The sequence below is a fragment of the Schistocerca americana genome, chromosome 6 (assembly GCF_021461395.2).
Source record: "Schistocerca americana isolate TAMUIC-IGC-003095 chromosome 6, iqSchAmer2.1, whole genome shotgun sequence".
Taxonomy (NCBI): domain Eukaryota; kingdom Metazoa; phylum Arthropoda; class Insecta; order Orthoptera; family Acrididae; genus Schistocerca; species Schistocerca americana.
This window is the reverse complement of record NC_060124.1, coordinates 522,964,082-522,983,177: the sequence shown is the minus strand read 5'-3', so window position 1 is coordinate 522,983,177 and position 19,096 is coordinate 522,964,082. Positions and strand designations below refer to the sequence as shown.

Sequence of the window (19,096 nt, the reverse complement as noted above, 5' to 3'; positions counted from 1 at the left end):
CGACTGACCGGTCGGACGTTCGAGTGCGATATAAATACTGTAGGAAAGGGGGCGTGGTCAAAGTAACACAAGATGAAAAGTGGCTCAAATGGCTCTGAGTACTATGGGACTTAACTTCTGAGGTCATCAGTCCCCTAGAACTTATAACTACTTAAACCAAACCAACCAAAGGACATCACAGACATCCATGACCGAGGCAGGATTCGAACCTGCGACCGTAGTGGTCGCGCGGTTCCAGACTGTAGCGCCTAGAACCGCTTGGCCACAACACAAGATGAGCAGAGATAATCCTGTCAGAGATAAAACTTAACCATCGATTGTCGTTTGTCAAAGATAAAACTGCCCAGCGATTCCGCAGAGCTACTGTCCATATGTCGCTAAATTTCGTTGCCTTCTCTTTCCTATTAAAATTATCCCGATGCTTATAAATCTCAATGGCTTCTCTACATTGTCGTGAATAATGATTTGACGATGTAGATAAAATTTTTGTTTCACAAAACTTCACTTCGTGGTTTCCTGAATGAGAGCATGCTCTGCTACAGCTGATTTCCCTGTCTTTCCTACTCGGCCAAGAGTTTTGTGCTCTTTTAGCCGTATATTTCCGCAGACAAGAAACCATGTCACTGTTACCGGTTTGTAGATGACACATTTGTGGTTTAGACTCATGGTAGAAAGACTTTGGAAGAATTCTTTGATCATGTAAATAAAATCAATCCAAATATCCAGTTTACCATGGAAATGGAAATTCATAAAAGAATATACGGCTAAAAGAGCACAAAAGTCTTTGCCGACTAGGAAAGATAGAGGAATCAGCTGTAGCAGAGCATGCTTTTCAGTCAGGAAACCATGATGCGAAGTTTTCTGAAACAGAAATTTTATCTACAAAGCCAAATCACTACTGACGACTATGTAGAGAAGCCATTGAAATTTATAGGCCTCAGGATAATTTTAATAGGAAAGAGGAGGCAATGAAACGTAGCGACGTATGGAGAGTAGCTCTGCAGAATCGCTACACAGTTTTATCTATGACAAGACGACAATCGATAGTTAAGTTTTATCTTTGATAAGGATTATCACTGCTCATGATGTATTACTTTGACAACGCCCCCTTTCCTACAATATGTATGTCGCTCTCGGACGTCCGACCCGTCAGTCGGCAATACTCAGTGGAGGAGCGCCTCTGAGGATGTCCGGTGCAGTCTTGGACGAAACGTCAGGAACAGAAGAGTTTCTCGGACCACGACTTCACATCCCGAAAGGTTTACCAGCAGCTAATTAATAACAGATTGAAAATTACAGGTGACTCCCACTTTTTGAAGGAACAGCTTATTTAATATATATATTGACGATATTGTTAGACAATGGAAACAAGAATTTAACCCAGAAATATTAGTTCCCAGGTATAGAGATTTACATACAGTGTTATTTGCAGAGGATTAAATAACTATTATTTACAGTTTGCTCCATATCGTTCAATAGTAAACCTCTATAACTTCACAGTATTAGAAAATAAAAGTTATGGATTTTAAAATGAAAGTGCCCAGTATGTTCTAAATTGTTGCTTAGTGGAAAATCAGTCGAACAGGTGTCTCACTTTCAGCTGTTACGATGTGATGTAAGTTATGAATATCATAACGACATTTCTAATAAGTTTCAAATGATATGTGGCTGTATGTGTAATATATTAACCATACAACCAATAAATATACGAAGACAAAACTCTACAGCCGGCCGGGGTGGCCGAGCGGTTCTAGGCGCTAGTCTGGAACCGCGCGACCGCTACGATCGCAGGTTTGAATTCTGCCTCGGGCATGGATGTGTGTGATGTCCTTAGGTTATTTAGGTTTAAGTAGTTCTAAGTTCTAGGGGACTGATGACCTCAGAAGCTAAGTCCCATAGTGCTCAGAGCCATTTGAACCATGTGAAGAAAACTCTACAAAATAATGGCAACACCAATGCTCACATACAGAAGTGAGACCTGGGAAAAAACTAAGAGAGACCAAAGAAGGATACAGTCAGTCGAAATGAAATTTTTTAAGCAAAGTATAAGCGGTGTACTCTGAATGTTCAAACAAAGAATTCCGAAACAAGAAACCAATTAAATAGTGTAAATTCTGCATGAGTGGAAGAACAGCAAGAGAGATAACAAAATGGAAGAAGCTTATTGAAAGGAATGCACAGAAAGAATTGTCAAACATATAATAGACTATGGACCTATAGGAAAGAAAGCTGTGGGAATACCAAGTAAGAGGTGGCTTTTGTAAAGACAGAACAGGCTGTAAGTGTACTAGTTGAAAAGAAGAAGTAGTATTGTGGGCGCAATTACTTGCGACCACTCAAAACCATTCGGCGAAATCTGAAAATTATCCGGAGCGACAGAGGGTGTTTATGCTTTTCAAGCCCTTCTGTTTGGCGACCTGTTTTGGTGTGATCTTGAGGAGGGAGTGTGAGGAGGGGGGAGGGTGAGCTTCAGTGATAAGTGCATGAATAGAACGGGAAACAGTCCCTCAAAACTACCCAGCTCGTTCGCTGTTCTAACAAAAGAGACGCATCGCAGTAACACGCGCCTGAGTCGCTGCCAGACACTTGCTCCTGCGTTAATGTTCCGCCCTTCACGTACGGCCTAGTAGTGATTAGCCGTGCTCCGCGGTTCAACGCCGCCGCCGGCAGCCTAGCCGCGCCCGTTGGCAGGTTAATCTGTCTGGCCGCGCCTCCAGCCAGGGCCCAAGTCTGACGCTGCCGCAACCGAGCGGTTATTGGCTAACCGACAATTATCGTAAAATTTATCGGACGTTAATTTACGAAAACGCTGTAGCTTCCAGTGGTTTGGTGTTATCGGAATTTACGTCGGCAAATTCCGCCGATAACCTGGCACGGCGCGTTGGCCCCGTCCCGCGGGCCGTGCAAGTGATATTGTGGAATCATTAATGTGCAGCCTCCGTTTATGAGCCACTGAGAACAGCGCCCACGGCACTTAGGTACTGGGCTCGGGCGGATACGGCAAGTCAGTAACTTACTGACAAAGGAACGCTGTGGCCATCAGGCAGTAGGCACAAATTCTAACAACTTCTTTTTCAAAAAATGTTCAAATGTGTCTGAAATCTTATGGGACTCAACTGCTAAGGTCACCGGTCCCGACGCTTACACACTACTTAACCTGAATGATCCTAAGGGCAAACACACACACCCATGCCCGAGGGAGGACTCGAACCTCTGCCGGGATCCAACTTCTTTTTGAGAGGACTTCCGACGAGACGAATACTCAGGAAGTGGACCACCCTTTGTATTACTTAAATTTCGGTAATAGAAGTATCTACCTTTTAGAATATACCTAACTGATTACTTGGCCAGTTAAGGTTATCCCCGACTGGATCTTACGTCACACCTAAAGGGCTGTCACACTAAAGTGGCGAAATATCAAAATTTATTTCACAAGTTTTTCACATCAAACTTTGTATAAGTAAAGCGAATGTAAATATGCACAACATCTGCATTAACGCTTTCTAATTGACTTCAGAAAAGCTAGTTATCACTTGGCATGATCCAAAAGTAAAACGTAAACACTGACTCTTCAAAATAAACTTGCAATGAAGTGCTAAAATGGCTAGATTCTGTATTATTTCTACCTCTAGTAATATTTTTACTGTTCAGTCTTGGTACAATTCACTATAAACTAGATGAGCACCTCAGGTTTGTATTCCATCATACTCTGAATTCTGTTTTTATCACTGAAAACAACTCTTTTACACCAGTGATTTCAATCATCGTTGTGAAACATTCAATTCACCACCCTTTTTTCAACACTTCTATCATTTCTCATTCAAAGCTTTCACCAAACGTCTTTTTTAATCTGAATTACCTCAAATATGGAGATTCTAATCCATGCGGTAAGACATAATAGCCCTAGTTCTGTTAAAGATTGTATAGGCTGCTTGCTGAAAGTCTACAAAATAACAATCTGTCATCTGAACAACTTTAAATGGTTTCATGTTGCGAGCTGTTGCTATGTTGTTCATTACATCATCAGAAGCAAAATGCTTCCTCGTGTTTGCTCTTGTTTCAATAACTGACCTCTGTTTGAGTTATCAGATTCATGTTATTGTACCGTCAATGAGGACACGCGTTAGACAGGCTACAAACCAGCAGGAGGAAGCGGAAGTGTATAATTTCTATGTGCAGTACAGCCACCACATTCTGGACTTACCTCGTTTAGCATTAATAAGTCATAGGAGCTATCTCTCATACCATTTACTGACTTTCGTATCACCTGCATCAGTCATCATTGCAGATATCCCTTTCAGTATGTAAAGGCACTGTTCACATACCGCTAAACGAAGTAGAAAACGCGATTTCTGCAAAACTATCGTCTATCCGCTTTAGCACGATACATGTAGCCTAACTATAGCCCGCGAGCGATGCATTTTGTAGACTGTTCAGATGTTGAGGCCAAAATCTACACTGTGTATGTAAGTCACAATTTCATATTCCTGGTCTCTAAGCTCAAATGTTTGGCTTGTAATTTACTGAAAACTGATTGGCAAAGTAAACCTAGAATTCTCATGAAATTATCAAAATTCAGGCGTTATTTAATTGTAAACTCATTTCTTATTAGAAGATAATAACTGATAGTGATGTGCTACAAATATTTTGTCACTTCAAAAGTGACAAGCAACAAATAAAAAATGTTCTCTAGTTTTCTTGAGTGACAAAATTCTACTATGACACATTACGAACAATAAAATAAGATCAGAAGGTACCTAACCAACAAAGTAAATTCTGGCGTTATTTAATTGTAAACTCATTTCTTATTAGAAGATAATAACTGATAGTGATGTGCTACAAATATTTTGTCACATCAAAAGTGACAAGCAACAAATAACAATTGTTCTCTAGTTTTCTTGAGTGACAAAATTCTACTATGACCCATTAAGACAAATAAAATAAGATCAGAAGGTACCTAACCAACAAAGTAAACGTTGAACCAAGTGAATCGATTTTTTTAGTGGGACATTTGTCACACTGAATCAGTTTTTCAGGGAACACTCAAAACCTCATTAGACTAAAGTAATATACGGCAAAAAGAGCACAAAACTCTTGGCCGAGTAGGAAAGATAGAGAAATCAGCTGTAGCAGAGCATGCTTTCATTCAGTAAACCAAGAAGTGAATATATATATATATATATATATATATATATATATATATATATATATATATATATACTCCTGGAAATGGAAAAAAGAACACATTGACACCGGTGTGTCAGACCCACCATACTTGCTCCGGACACTGCGAGAGGGCTGTACAAGCAATGATCACACGCACGGCACAGCGGACACACCAGGAACCGCGGTGTTGGCCGTCGAATGGCGCTAGCTGCGCAGCATTTGTGCACCGCCGCCGTCAGTGTCAGCCAGTTTGCCGTGGCATACGGAGCTCCATCGCAGTCTTTAACACTGGTAGCATGCCGCGACAGCGTGGACGTGAACCGTATGTGCAGTTGACGGACTTTGAGCGAGGGCGTATACTGGGCATGCGGGAGGCCGGGTGGACGTACCGCCGAATTGCTCAACACGTGGGGCGTGAGGTCTCCACAGTACATCGATTTTGTCGCCAGTGGTCGGCGGAAGGTGCACGTGCCCGTCGACCTGGGACCGGACCGCAGCGACGCACGGATGCGCGCCAAGACCGTAGGATCCTACGCAGTGCCATAGGGGACCGCACCGCCACTTCCCAGCAAATTAGGGACACTGTTGCTCCTGGGGTATCGGCGAGGACCATTCGCAACCGTCTCCATGAAGCTGGGCTACGGTCCCGCACACCGTTAGGCCGTCTTCCGCTCACGCCCCAACATCGTGCAGCCCGCCTCCAGTGGTGTCGCGGCAGGCGTGAATGGAGGGACGAATGGAGACGTGTCGTCTTCAGCGATGAGAGTCGCTTCTGAATTGGTGCCAATGATGGTCGTATGCGTGTTTGGCGCCGTGCAGGTGAGCGCCACAATCAGGACTGCATACGACCGAGGCACACAGGGCCAACACCCGGCATCATGGTGTGGGGAGCGATCTCCTACACTGGCCGTACACCACTGGTGATCGTCGAGGGGACACTGAATAGTGCACGGTACATCCAAACCGTCATCGAACCCATCGTTCTACCATTCCTAGACCGGCAAGGGAACGTGCTGTTCCAACAGGACAATCCACGTCCGCATGTATCCCGTGCCACTCAACGTAATCTAGAAGGTGTAAATCAACTACCCTGGCCAGCAAGATCTCCGGATCTGTCCCCCATTGAGCATGTTTGGGACTGGATGAAGCGTCGTCTCACGCGGTCTGCACGTCCAGCACGAACGCTGGTCCAACTGAGGCGCCAGGTGGAAATGGCATGGCAAGCCGTTCCACAGGACTACATCCAGCATCTCTACGATCGTCTCCATGGGAGAATAGCAGCCTGCATTGCTGCGAAAGGTGGATATACACTGTACTAGTGCCGACATTGTGCATGCTCCGTTGCCTGTGTCTATGTGCCTGTGGTTCTGTCAGTGTGATCATGTGATGTATCTGACCCCAGGAATGTGTCAATAAAGTTTCCCCTTCCTGGGACAATGAATTCACGGTGTTCTTATTTCAATTTCCAGGAGTATATATATATATATGTATATATATATATATATGTATATATATATATATATATATGATTTTGTGTAGTTGGTTGTTAGTAATATGTGGTAATATACAAAATATATTCACCTTAAGTAATGATGCTATGATTTAAGGAACTATGAACTTTATTGACTAATACATTTTTAAATAAAAAAACTTTTAACCTAAATTAAACAATTAGGGACAGAATTAAATGAAAATTGCTATGATTTTTGAAGAAATTTGTTCAGATTTTTGTCTAATACCATCTAAAATCAGCTGCTTTGGAAATGCCTCAACCAGGAGAAACGTGTCATTGGTTAATAAATAATAATTAAAATCCTGCAACCAAGACTGCTGGGCCGGCCGGTGTGGCCGAGAGGTTCTAGGCGCTTCAGTCTGGAACCGCGCGACTGCTACGGTCGCAGGTTCGAATCCTGCCTCGGGCATGAATGTGTGTGATGTTTTTAGGGTAGTTAGGTTTTAGTAGTTCCAAGTTCTAGGGGACTCATGATCTCAGATATTAAGTCCCATAGTGCTCAGAGCCATTTGACCCAAGACTTTTTCTTCCTTCATCACTCATGTGGTTGTTAAATTTCATTTGATGAACTTACAGAAGCATACAAAACATAGTTAAGAACTACATTTTATTTTTGATATCACAATAATTACTAAATAATAACACCAATACTGTTATCAGCTATCATAAATGCTTTCATTGTTTTTACTCTGTGTCATTATCATGTTCAGTTGGCCAGTAAATAATTACTGTGCATAAATCCTTCTGCTCTTGAGGAATGTAGGTTTCAATTTTCGTGAGGTCTTCCATCTTTGTTCTTGTAATCGATATTTTTTCAGGAGGGTGTGGTAGTGATGATGTTGGTGCATGTGTCTTTAAATGAGACACATAATGAAGGTATGGCAGACAATATCATTTATTGTGTAATAAAATGGAACACCTGCAGCCGTCCTTTCGTTATTACTTATTGTATACTACTAGTTTTGGGGTTTTATACACCATCTTCAGGTCTTAACTGATGCTGAGGGAGTTAACTCCAATCATATACAAGGTTCCATCAAAGAGCAAAATTTATAACTGGTTTCCATATACTGTACCAACGATGTTGTGTTCATAACCATTAACTACCAACCGGTGCCATTCAAGAAATCTTTGGACCGAGCGTCTCGGTGAGTTTAAGGCAGTACAAAACCCCATTTAAAACTATTAGGTAGCCTATACAAGTAATTTCCGAAACTACACAAACAGAAGATTTGTCAGATGATGAGAAACACGATTCAGTTCTTATTTCCCTCTTCCATGTGTACTACGTGTCGAAAGCAGATATTCGAAAATCATTCACAATTATCTGTATCAGCTGATCATTAATGGATTCACAGAATGACTCTTGTCCTGCTAGAGAATTGCTTATTTAGCAGAAAATAATAGAAATAAATGTAAATGGACTTATCATTTATTACAGTTATTAATATCAGTTTCAGTTAAAACGATATAAAAAAATAAATAAAAAATAAAGTCATAGAATGTAATGTACCAAAATAGAAAAGTTTGGAACAGAAGTGCATAAATGAGATATAGGGAGATACAGAGTTACCAGTAACGAAAAAAGTCAAAATGGAAGGAAAGTAAAGGATTGGGAGAAATTAAGGTGTAGAAGACTAATAGTAGAAAATAAAAGTTTAAAAACTGAAAAATAGGGTGTAAAGATTGGGAAAGGATAGGGTGATGAGAAGATAAGGGTAGGATAGAAACAGAGGAGAGAACAGAGGTTAGAAGAGAAAATGGTTATAAAAATCAATCCATTCCATCTTGCCAAGGTGGTGCCACAAGATTCTATTAATATATTTAAGAAACAGTCTTAGGTTGCACAATGTTCTTTATTAATTAAAGATAAATAAAGACCACTGTGCAACTTAAACTGTTTTTGTAAGTAGAAGCAAAAGGTTGTTAAGGAAGTTCTAGAAGCAGTCCTACTCTTAAGCCCATGACATAGGACATTTGTTTGCCTTAAGCCCTGCCACTCTGGATCCAGTGATCTAGTTAACCCCCTGAACTTAGCTGTCACGACACTGCTACGCCTAAGGAAATATTATGTAGTTGGTGATTCTAAATTGATTGTTAATTATGGGTACGACAAATAATTTATGCAGGGTTGCTGCGTAGCTTCAATTATATAGGTAATATCAAACTGTAAAATAAAAATCGTGAACTAGACGAGTACGTTTGTTCATAAAAAGGTACAATATGGGGGTCACCCCGAGCGTCACATGCACCTGACAGACTACCCGTCTCGATTGTCGTGATGCAACAAGAAACGTAAGTTTAGTAATGAAGTGATACAAATGTAAGTTTAGCTGACTTGTAACTGGTGACAGAGAGACTGGGGTTGGATTAAGTAATAAACTAGCACAGTTACTTGCCTTCTAACACAAGACATATATTCTCGCCGATTTACTTCAGAAAATGAGTTACCACTTAGATCTAATAGAATGAGAAAGAAAGATAAGAGATTAGCTCCATTTGCCTACGTTCTTATTCCCCACTTTACCCATAGTACTGTTAATTTATCCACACATTATCTGACTTGAATCCCGTCTCTCGTAGTTCTAACGTGAATTCAGTGATTCGCACTGCGCAGTTCTTACATGATTGACACATGGGGCATAGCAACAGATGATGAGGTTTGGTTGCAAGAATCACTCTCGCCTCGTATGCATCAGTAGTGAACAGAATTATAATGCTACTGTAATCTACCTCCATTGTTCGTCGGTGGCCTGTGATAACACTCAACGCAAATGGCAAATTTGTAGCTCCAATTGTGCCAAGCTGCAGCTTAATGAAAAAAAAAACTCTAAATTCCATAAAACGAGCCCTTTAGAAGCCAGTTTGAACAGGAACCTTGTCCTCTGCTAGTACTGAATAGAAATTTTCCGTATTCCCAAGACGAATGAAGGCTGCTGAGTTCGAAGTTTGCTGTCATAATGACCAAGTACAAATGAAAATTGTGGAGTTTCAGGGTCTAACCGCAGAATGCCTTGTTTCCCCCTACATGGCTTCCACCCGAATTTGGAGCAGTGAGGCGATGCCTCCACCACAACCAGTCGCTGGGAATGCGTGAGATGCAGCTCCCAGTCAAAATAATTTATAGTAATGTTTAAGCCCTCCACCCCCAACGTGTCTAGCATAGAAGCCCCAATCAGACTCGCTCCCTCTGCAAGCAAAAACGTGCCCAAAAACCACTCAGTGGCGGATTCTTTGCCCACAGGAGCTTAGTCAAACATCAAACATATAATTCTTTCCAGTTACGTCAGACCCCGGTAGGTGAGTGGTTAGAGCGACAGAATGTCAATCGCAGGGGCCCGTGTTCGATTCCCGGCTGGGTCGGAGATTTTCTCCGCTCAGGGACTGGGTGTTGCGTTGTCCTTGTCATCACCATTTCATCCCCATCGACGTGCAAGTCGCCGAAGTGGCGTCAAATCGAAAGACTTGCACCCGGCGAACGGTCTGCCCCACGGGAGGCCCTAGCCACGCGACATTTACATTTTTGCGCGATTATCTGACCAAATGAGTGCAGAGAAGATGCTATAAGGCCTGAAAGCTCTTCCGTCTGGATTCCTCCGTCTTAGGCTTGGCTCGAAACAGCGTTATCTGGCGCAAACCTGTGTGAACCCTGCAAGTCAAAAGTAAAGTTAGTGTCCTAACACCACACGTCTGCATTGTCCGTGCGTTTCGTCTAAAGGGAAGGTGCCTCTGCCGGTCTAGCTGCACAGTGCTGAAGCGACACCTCCTGCTTCTTACAGGTCCCCGGCCACCCATGTACTGTCTGAAACGACCAGCATAAGGCCCAGGAGCATTCTTGCGTGACGCCACACTGCCAGCCAACTGCCAGACTGGGACTCATTTAACTATTTGTCTCACACACAGAGGCGAGAGAACCGAAATTTCGCCAACATCCTACTCCCAGACCATCACACGCAGCACTGGAATCCTAGCTGCAAGATAAAGTTATGAAAGCAAAATTAACTGAAAGACCATTACACCTGGACATCGTAGCGACTGATTTACTGATAGAGAAAAAATTGACATTAAAATGTAAACACAGTCGCGTAAGTTCTAATTTACTTGATAGAAATCTTGAATTACCTTGTGACTAAGAGCCCCACACCGGGATAAGGGAGAGAAAATAAGAACTGACAAACTCGTAATGGCATCGATGTAAGAGACAACAAAGAAAATAGTATAAAGAGAAGGATAAAATACCACAGCAGAAAGAAAAGAACTTGAAACCAAACTATAATGAAGGATACGGAATAAGGTGAAATATGTGAAACATAAACTGCAGAAAATTCAAATACTCTAAATTTGTCATCTCATAGACAAAATCAGACGACATACAGATAATACTGAAGATAATCAAAAAATTGTAGCTTTGCATGCACCCTAATATTTGTGGAGCTCTTTTTCGGTAGCCCAGAAATCACTAGCCAACAGTTCATATGTGAAATGATCACATTAGAAGAATTTATGAAGGAAAAATGTTGGTCGCAAACTGAACGTAATGTATACGAGGCATTGTTGTACTTAAAAACACAAGTTTAGAAACTCCCAACGATTCTTTGAAAGCTCCATAAACAGAAAATTTCAGAAGGTAGACTGTTTTATACCGTACCAACGAAACAGCAGTGCAAGTCAGTAACAGTAGCAATCCATCGTATTTCCATGCAGACAACGTTCCTGTAACCAGTTTAGTTGAAAAGTTTCATCCCTTCGTTCTGTTGGTGAAACAGTAGTTTTGTTAATTTTTTCTCTTGGTGAAACAGTTTATTTATTTATTTGCTAATTTTTATTTTGTTGTCAGTGACAGTTCCACCTGTTATTAACGGTTGCATGAAATAGCGTAAAGTGACACATAGCTGATGTTCATTGTTTTGTTACCTGCAGTTCAAAATAATATTTTTCCAGTAAAATATTTTTAAATGTTTTTCAGATGTCTGCTGGCCTATCCCAGAGTGCTTGAACAGAGGTAAGGAATATATCTTATTGTACACCTATACCAGAAAAAAAGTATCCAAGAATAACGGAGAACTCATTTCTCACTATGTTTCTTGCTTATCAAAGTACTGCCATCAGTTTTATCACCAATTTGACATCTCCATTCGAACGAAGATTTCTTTTAATTGATGTTTATTTTTATTATTTTGGAAAGTAATTTAAGTCGCTCCTGAGACAAGATGTAGTACTTTCTCTTGTGAATCTATCTATTGTCATTTATTTCTCTACAGTGTAAAATAAAATGAATATAAACCCATGCCGTTCATAACATTCTTAGAGGACTGCTGTTTAAATGTGACCATTTATGGATATTACCTCACTGCACAGCTAGAAATTGAGGTCATGACGACTAAAGTTTCGTCTCGAAAAGTTGTATAGTAACCCTTCTATTTCCGAATGAGAAGCTGAGTAAACATCATCACACATTATCTCATGAAAACTTCCCTGATAACTATCAGTGCGCAATAATTCAGGCTGTGTCCTCCTTTCGCCTTTATGACAGCTTGAACTCGACTAGAGACAGTTTCAGTGAGGGATCTGAATGACTGTGGAGAATTGCCAGCCCAATCTTATTCAATAGCCGACAGCCGAGAGAGCAGTGTTATGGGACACTTCGATCTGGATCGAAGTCAACGTTATATTTCATCCTAAAGGTGTTCTACTGTGATATGCTGTGGACACTGGTTAGATTACTGCAGCCTCACCGATGCTGCTTTATAACACAGTGAAGTGTTCATCAACGCTGCACCCAATTGAGTAAAATGTGTTCATATCTTTCTGCATTTAGCGTTTTTTAAAGCACAATTAGGGAATCATATCCTAACCACTAAACACAGCCCCATACCATAGCATCACCCCCTCGGTACTTCGCTGTTGGCACTACACATGATCACAGGTAACGTTCTCCAAGCGCCTTCTAAACCCAAACATTCCTGTCGGACTGTCGCACGGTATATCGTGACACATCACTCGTTTCACATCGCCCAATGTCCAGTGATGTTGCTCTTTACATGACCTCAAGTGTCGTTTATCGTTGACTGCAGAAACGTATGGTGTATGAAGAGCTACTCGAGCACTGTGCATGACTCTTTTTAACTCCCTACAAACAGTTATTACGTTAGCTGAACAGCTGGTGATACTTTGGAACTAACAATTGGTTCCGCCGACTGACTGCATTCAATTTTACCACCCTTCCAACTGGTGACGGTTGCTGCCCGCTACGACATGGGGTCTTGGTTTAGTCGTGATTGTTCCTTCGCGTTTTCATTGCAAATCACATTTCTGACATTCGGGTCGGATAGCTTTAGAGGCGTTGAAATGTAACTGATGGAGTTGCTACTCAGGTGAAATCGAATGATTTGTCGGTTTTCGAAGCCATTCGGCTCCCCTAACAGTCCCATTATGCTGTTACGGCTTCTGTGCTAACAACGCAACACTCTACGCTTCATTCTGTACTGGTAGGTCTGCTAGTGGTCAGTTCGACATCACGTAAAGGCTTCTGGAATATTTTGATCAGATAGTACAAATTGGCGGCCTGCCATCGCGGCAGCTTCAAATCAAAACACTGCTTTACCATGGAAGTGAGTAGACGTACTTATTTGTTGACGTCTCTTAATACTCGTTAGATAGTGAGGGGAAAGCGTAAAAAACAAAAATACTGCAAGATGAGCATATATCATGTAACTTATGAAGAATAGATATTTATGGACCGGCCGTTGTGACCGAGCGGTTCTAGGCGCTTCACTCCGAAACCGCGCTGCTGCCACGGTCGCAGGTTCGAATCCTGTCTCGGGCATGGATATGTGTGATGTCCTTAGGTTAGTTAGGTTTAAGTAGTTCTAAGTCTAGGGGGCTGATGACCTCAGATGTTAAGTCCGATAGTGCTTAGAGCTACTTGAACATACTTATGATGGTAAATCTGTCTTGCTGAGAAGTTGCTTTCAGATTATGATTTAAGCTGTTTTTCATACAGTAATTTCATTATTACGGGAAGGTTTATGAACTGCATATATTTCAGTGTAAATATATTAAACATTTAATCGGTACAGATCTTTTCGTAGGTGATTGTCTACAGCTGTTAAACAATTTGAAAAAAAAACATATTTCTGGAATCAGATGAACAATTTCATGTTTATTTTCTATGGTGGAAATCTATGTTTGAGCCACTGATGTACAATTTTTTTCTCCTTGAAGATCGGACCCGGTAGAGAATGTAAAATAGTACAGCGGATACGTCGAATACGCTTCTTCCAAATTTAATTGACACTTTTAGGAATCAAGTGCGTTAGTCTTCTGTTAGGTATTTCGTAAGGCACTGTAAGTGTGACACAAACTTTGAGGACAATTACGGTGAATGTACTAACGGAAGAGTGGACGCTGGACTGAAACTAAATTCGCAGAGTAAGGTATTGATATCTGCCAATTAATGAAAAGTGGCAAGACTAGAATTTATGATCCTCCAAGAGACTGAACTTACTCGTATATTTGGTGTTTATTGCAATTATGAACCACAACACTGTACATTACGTCTATGATGTCTATATTTTGTCCTGTAGTACAAACTGCAGGCTGAAAGTGGATATATCGAGAGAAGAAGCTGGGGCACCTATGTGGAATAGTGTTGATTTTCAGTGGCAGGATGTGTAATACGAACTTAAAGATCTTTTTTTTTCGTGGTGTTCCCATATTTATTATAAATGCTCTGTTCATATTCGATACGGACCACGTTAATGCTTGTGTGCGGCACCACACGTGGACTGCGGGATTAATTTTCATCCTACAATGTTGCGGCCTGTTAAATAACGATAATAGGTATGTCACATGTAAAGACTATACAGTCGAAATTGTCCAGTAGCAAATAAACTGAAAATTGTTCACCCGTTAAAGACAATGTGTCCTTTTGAAAAATACTTGGAGGCTGCGGACTCGGGTACAAACAAGTTTTCCACGTATCACAGTTGATATATCCTCATAGCTTACGACGAATCTGAGTTCTGCCTGAGAAACTGTTAATGAGACCAGTGTGTCTTACTGAACAAACCAGTAACGAATGCATAATTAGCTTTGATTCAACACAGAAATTCAGTTTAGGTATGGTAGACCTCCCACGCTAAGGTCCCTGCCGCAATGATATCACCGATTCCCAGCAGCTCACCGAAGTTAAGCGCTGTCTGGCTGGGCTAGCACTTGGATGGGTGTCAGGTCTGCCAGGCGCAAGCGGGGTGCACCGTGTCCTTGTGAGGCAAACTGAGGAGGTACTTGATTGACAAGTAGTGGCTCCGGTATTATAAACCGGCATACAGCAGGGAGAGCCGGGAGCTGACCATGTGCCCCTCCAATCCGCATCCAGTGACGCCTGTGGACTGAGGATGACACAGGGAACGGTTGGTGCCGTTGGGCCTTCATAGCTTGTTCGGGTTGAGTTCAGTTTTTTTAAAGATCGTCATGACACTTTTTCAACTACAGGCCACATGTGCTGTGGATACGTATTAGGTGTCTTTAATGCAGTGGTTTCCATTGCCTTCTGCATCCCCATGTCGTTAATCATTGCTGCTTCTTCCGCCTTTAGGGGTAGTTTCCCACCCAGAACCTCTGTCTGCTCCTTCGCCCTCTTTAAAAGGCCGTTGGCAAAATGAGGGTGAATTCTTATATCGGAAGATGATTTTTATTCAAAATTAAAGAGGTGGCGTGGCTCGAACCTGAAACCGAAGACGTTGTGATTACTAATCAAAGTCAATGGGTACTGTAACATTGGCACTGTATCGAGCTATTTTGGATATTGGGAAATCTCATGTTCCTTCTGCTGCGGGAACAGGTTGCCCTGCACTAGTAATTTGACGTTACGGGAAATTGGGGAAGGAAACTGGCCATTTCATTTCAAAGGAGTCAGGTGATTTAGAGAAATTACTGAACATTGAAGTCTTGTTTGCTGGTCGAAGATCTAAGTACACACCTTCAGAAAGAGAATTATTGAATTCTTGTTAATGAAGAAACCTGTATACGCAAACCATCAGTAGAAAACAGATTCACTGAAGAGAACTTTTGTCCCTCCGAGTCTTCCTTACTGTGAATGTAAACCTAAAAAATGCCATAATCAAATATTTTAGTAATTCAGGCTGTTTTAATTGCCTGATTGGAGTGATCATAAACTTTTTCTTTGGGCTGCCAGTTTTGCTTTACCAGGCCGATGTGCTTCATGTAAAAATTTAGTCCCGAAGTCAACAGACAGCGAAATTGAAGAAGAGTCCATACTGGGTTTCCCCGTTACCACTACTTGTTTATTTTCTCTACTGAAGACAGAGGTAACTCCTTGATATAACATGACATATGGAATGATGCTTTTCTTCTTGTACATTCTGAACACAATATGCACGGATTGCTGAAATTGTTGACATTTCAATATAATATTATAAGCCGAAAATAAAAACTAATGAAATAAAATTCTTCTTAGTAGCAAACAGTGATCGCTAATTAATACAGGAGCGAAGACTATTTTACTGGTTAGAGGTCGTTATGTTTCAGGACAAAGGACGCATTGCGAAAATTAGAGAACAACTTTCCGTTGCTAAATTCGCATATCACATCAAGAGAAGTTATTTTGGCGGCTATACTGACCAGCACCAAAACGAGAATGGCACTAGGTGCTTATTTGTGTGGCGTTTGATTGTCTATAGGCCGTGAGCGTGATAACGGATCAAAAAGATGAAAAAAGTGATGGAAATATTGATAGGCTTGATGCAAGACAAACTTAAAAAGGAACAAATGAGGAAATATCCAGATGCTCCTACGTGAAATTTGCTTACGTTAGTGACAATGTGTGAACCTTATGGAAATTGCATATTGCCAACATATTCGTCGCGAGATATTCAGCGAACTTTTCGATACGTAAAATTTGTCTTTTGTTTTTCAATTTGGTTGGATTTTATTTTTTTATCACTAATGTCGATTAAAATCGATTTTCAGATCTGTGTATTTTCTAATGTGAGCTGTAGTGCACATATGGAAGTATGGTGTACTATACAGTATTAGTATGTGTAGTTCCACAAAAACCAGATGGATTGCTTAAGCAACTATATCAATATTGATTCAAACCAGTCACATCAGAAAAATAAATGTGCTACAGAGACAAACAAACGTAAATTTTAAACACGATCTTATAATACAAAACATAGTTATACATCATTAGTAGGTTGTATTTCAATTGTTACTTACTTTTATCTTTAACATCATATGATAACAATGTCATACAGTTAAAACTGTGCACTATATAAAAAGAAAACGAAGAGTTTCCTATGACTACAACATAAATAAGTCATATATAAAATCACTCAAGTCATAGAAACACCTCAGTGCAACAGTTTGTGAGGATATAAAATGAAATGATCTCGCAGGTCCATGGGTAAAGTAGATCTCAGATTTTCGTTCATTGGAAAGATACTGAGACAAATACGATGAGTCTACGAACGAGATTTCTTATCAAACATTGTATGACCACAAATATAAGTAGATGTTATCAAGCAGCAGGCTTTTCTCGTTGGTGACACCAAATTTTATACATGGTGACTCTGGCAGGATATATGATTGTTTATACAGGGTGACCCTTAGGCAGTAGTGGAAGAGGCGGTCAAATGAAAACGAGACATGAAGAAAAGTAAACTTTTTTATTTCAAAAGTAATTGTCGTAATAGTTGGTACATTTATTCTACTGTGAGAAAAGACAGTCAGTTGTTTCATGAAAAAAAAAATGTGGAGGTGAAGCAGGTCGATGGCCCGAATTTCTGTTTTGAGGACTCTGATAATATGTAAATTACATGGGGACAGATCGCGACTCAATGGAGGATATGTAAGGGCTTCCCAGATATACGTCTGCAACGTACTTGAAACTGCCTTAGCAACAAGTGGTCAGGCTCATGTGCTGCCAAGGTTGTTTGATGAAGAGGTGCACACCTGCGAACAGTCATGGCTCCATAAGCAAACTGTTGGACAGTTACTCACAAGTACTGCAATATCCGTTTCTTCAGACATGCATACATGTCTGAAAGGACCAAATGATGGTACCGATTTGCTGCTGTAGTAAAGTTACGAAATTTTGTTGTACTTGTGAATGTTTCTTATAGTAACTGTGGTAGGCATGTACATCATGCCTATTGGTGACATATGAAAATTTGCGATGGACGGGAATTGGAATCCTGATTTCCCGCTTCTCGGCTAACCGAGCACTCTCCAGGCCCGATCCAAACCTCCATATGCGATAGTGCCCACTCATCTATTCATAGCAGCTAACCGGGATTCCCGAAACACTGTTAACGAAAGTAACACGTTCAGCGTTAATATTCTCATCGTTTTGCCCATCTTAAGTTGTAATAATTACAATTACAATTAATTATTACTGTAATTAAAATACTTGTTATTACATTGGTGACAATATGTAGCTGTAGTAATATTACAAAATTTTGTCGCAATCACGAATAAGTTTGACATCAGCTGTATTAGGATGGAAAACATACGTACTAGTGATACATAAAATTGTGGTTTACATAACATTGGATTGGGCCTGGAAGCATGTAGAAATAACCGAGACTGTTTAAGATCACCGCTCGCGACAAGTGGGATATCCGAGTTCGAGTTTAGATGCGGGGCAAATTTTCACGTGTCAGCAGTAGCTGTGATCTCCATGTCCAATGTAGCTGATGTCAAAAATATTCGCTATTGCGACAAAATTTCGTAATTTACAAGTCACTGGTATGGATAAAAACGGAGTCATGACACATTTGCTACAATTTTCTGAGTAACTATATATTACGTTTAGGAACAAAAAGTAACAATCCCACATAAAACTTTGTCTTGTTCGGAATAAATGGTTGTAGTTCCGTGATAAGTTGCAGTGAGAATTACACATTTTATTTCTTTATGGTGACTAGTTTCGGAAATTGTATCCATATTCAAACCATTCTACAGTTGGAATGACAATTTTATACAAATGAGGCACCTATTTGTAGTACAATACTAAACTAATATACATGTAAGGTGAACAAAAAAATACACTACTGCCCATTAAAATTGGTACACCACAAAGATGATATGCTACAGACGCGAAATTTAACCGACAGAAAGAAGATGCTGTGATATGCAGATGATTAGCTTTCCAGAGCATTCACACTAGGTTGGCGCCAGTGGCGACACCTACAACGTGCTGACATGAGGAAAGTTTCCAACCGATTTCTCATACACAAACAGCAGTTGACCGGCGTTGCCTGGTGAAACGTATTCGAGATCCAATGACTGTTAGCAGAATATGGAATAGGTGGGTTCAGGAGAGTAATACGGAATCCCAACGGCCTCGTACCACTAGCAGTCGAGATGACAGGCATCTTTATCAGCATGGCT

General features: G+C 40.8%; 1 long non-coding RNA gene across 1 annotated transcript in view; it reads left to right on the top strand.

The window, feature by feature from the left end:
• LOC124619873 overlaps positions 1 to 19,096 on the top strand; it is a 1,840,881-nt gene that overhangs the window by 354,938 nt on the left and 1,466,847 nt on the right. Inside the window, exon 2 of the long non-coding RNA XR_006980155.1 lies at positions 11,646 to 11,681. This is a non-coding gene — a long non-coding RNA (uncharacterized LOC124619873). The remainder of the gene's footprint in view (positions 1 to 11,645; positions 11,682 to 19,096) is intronic.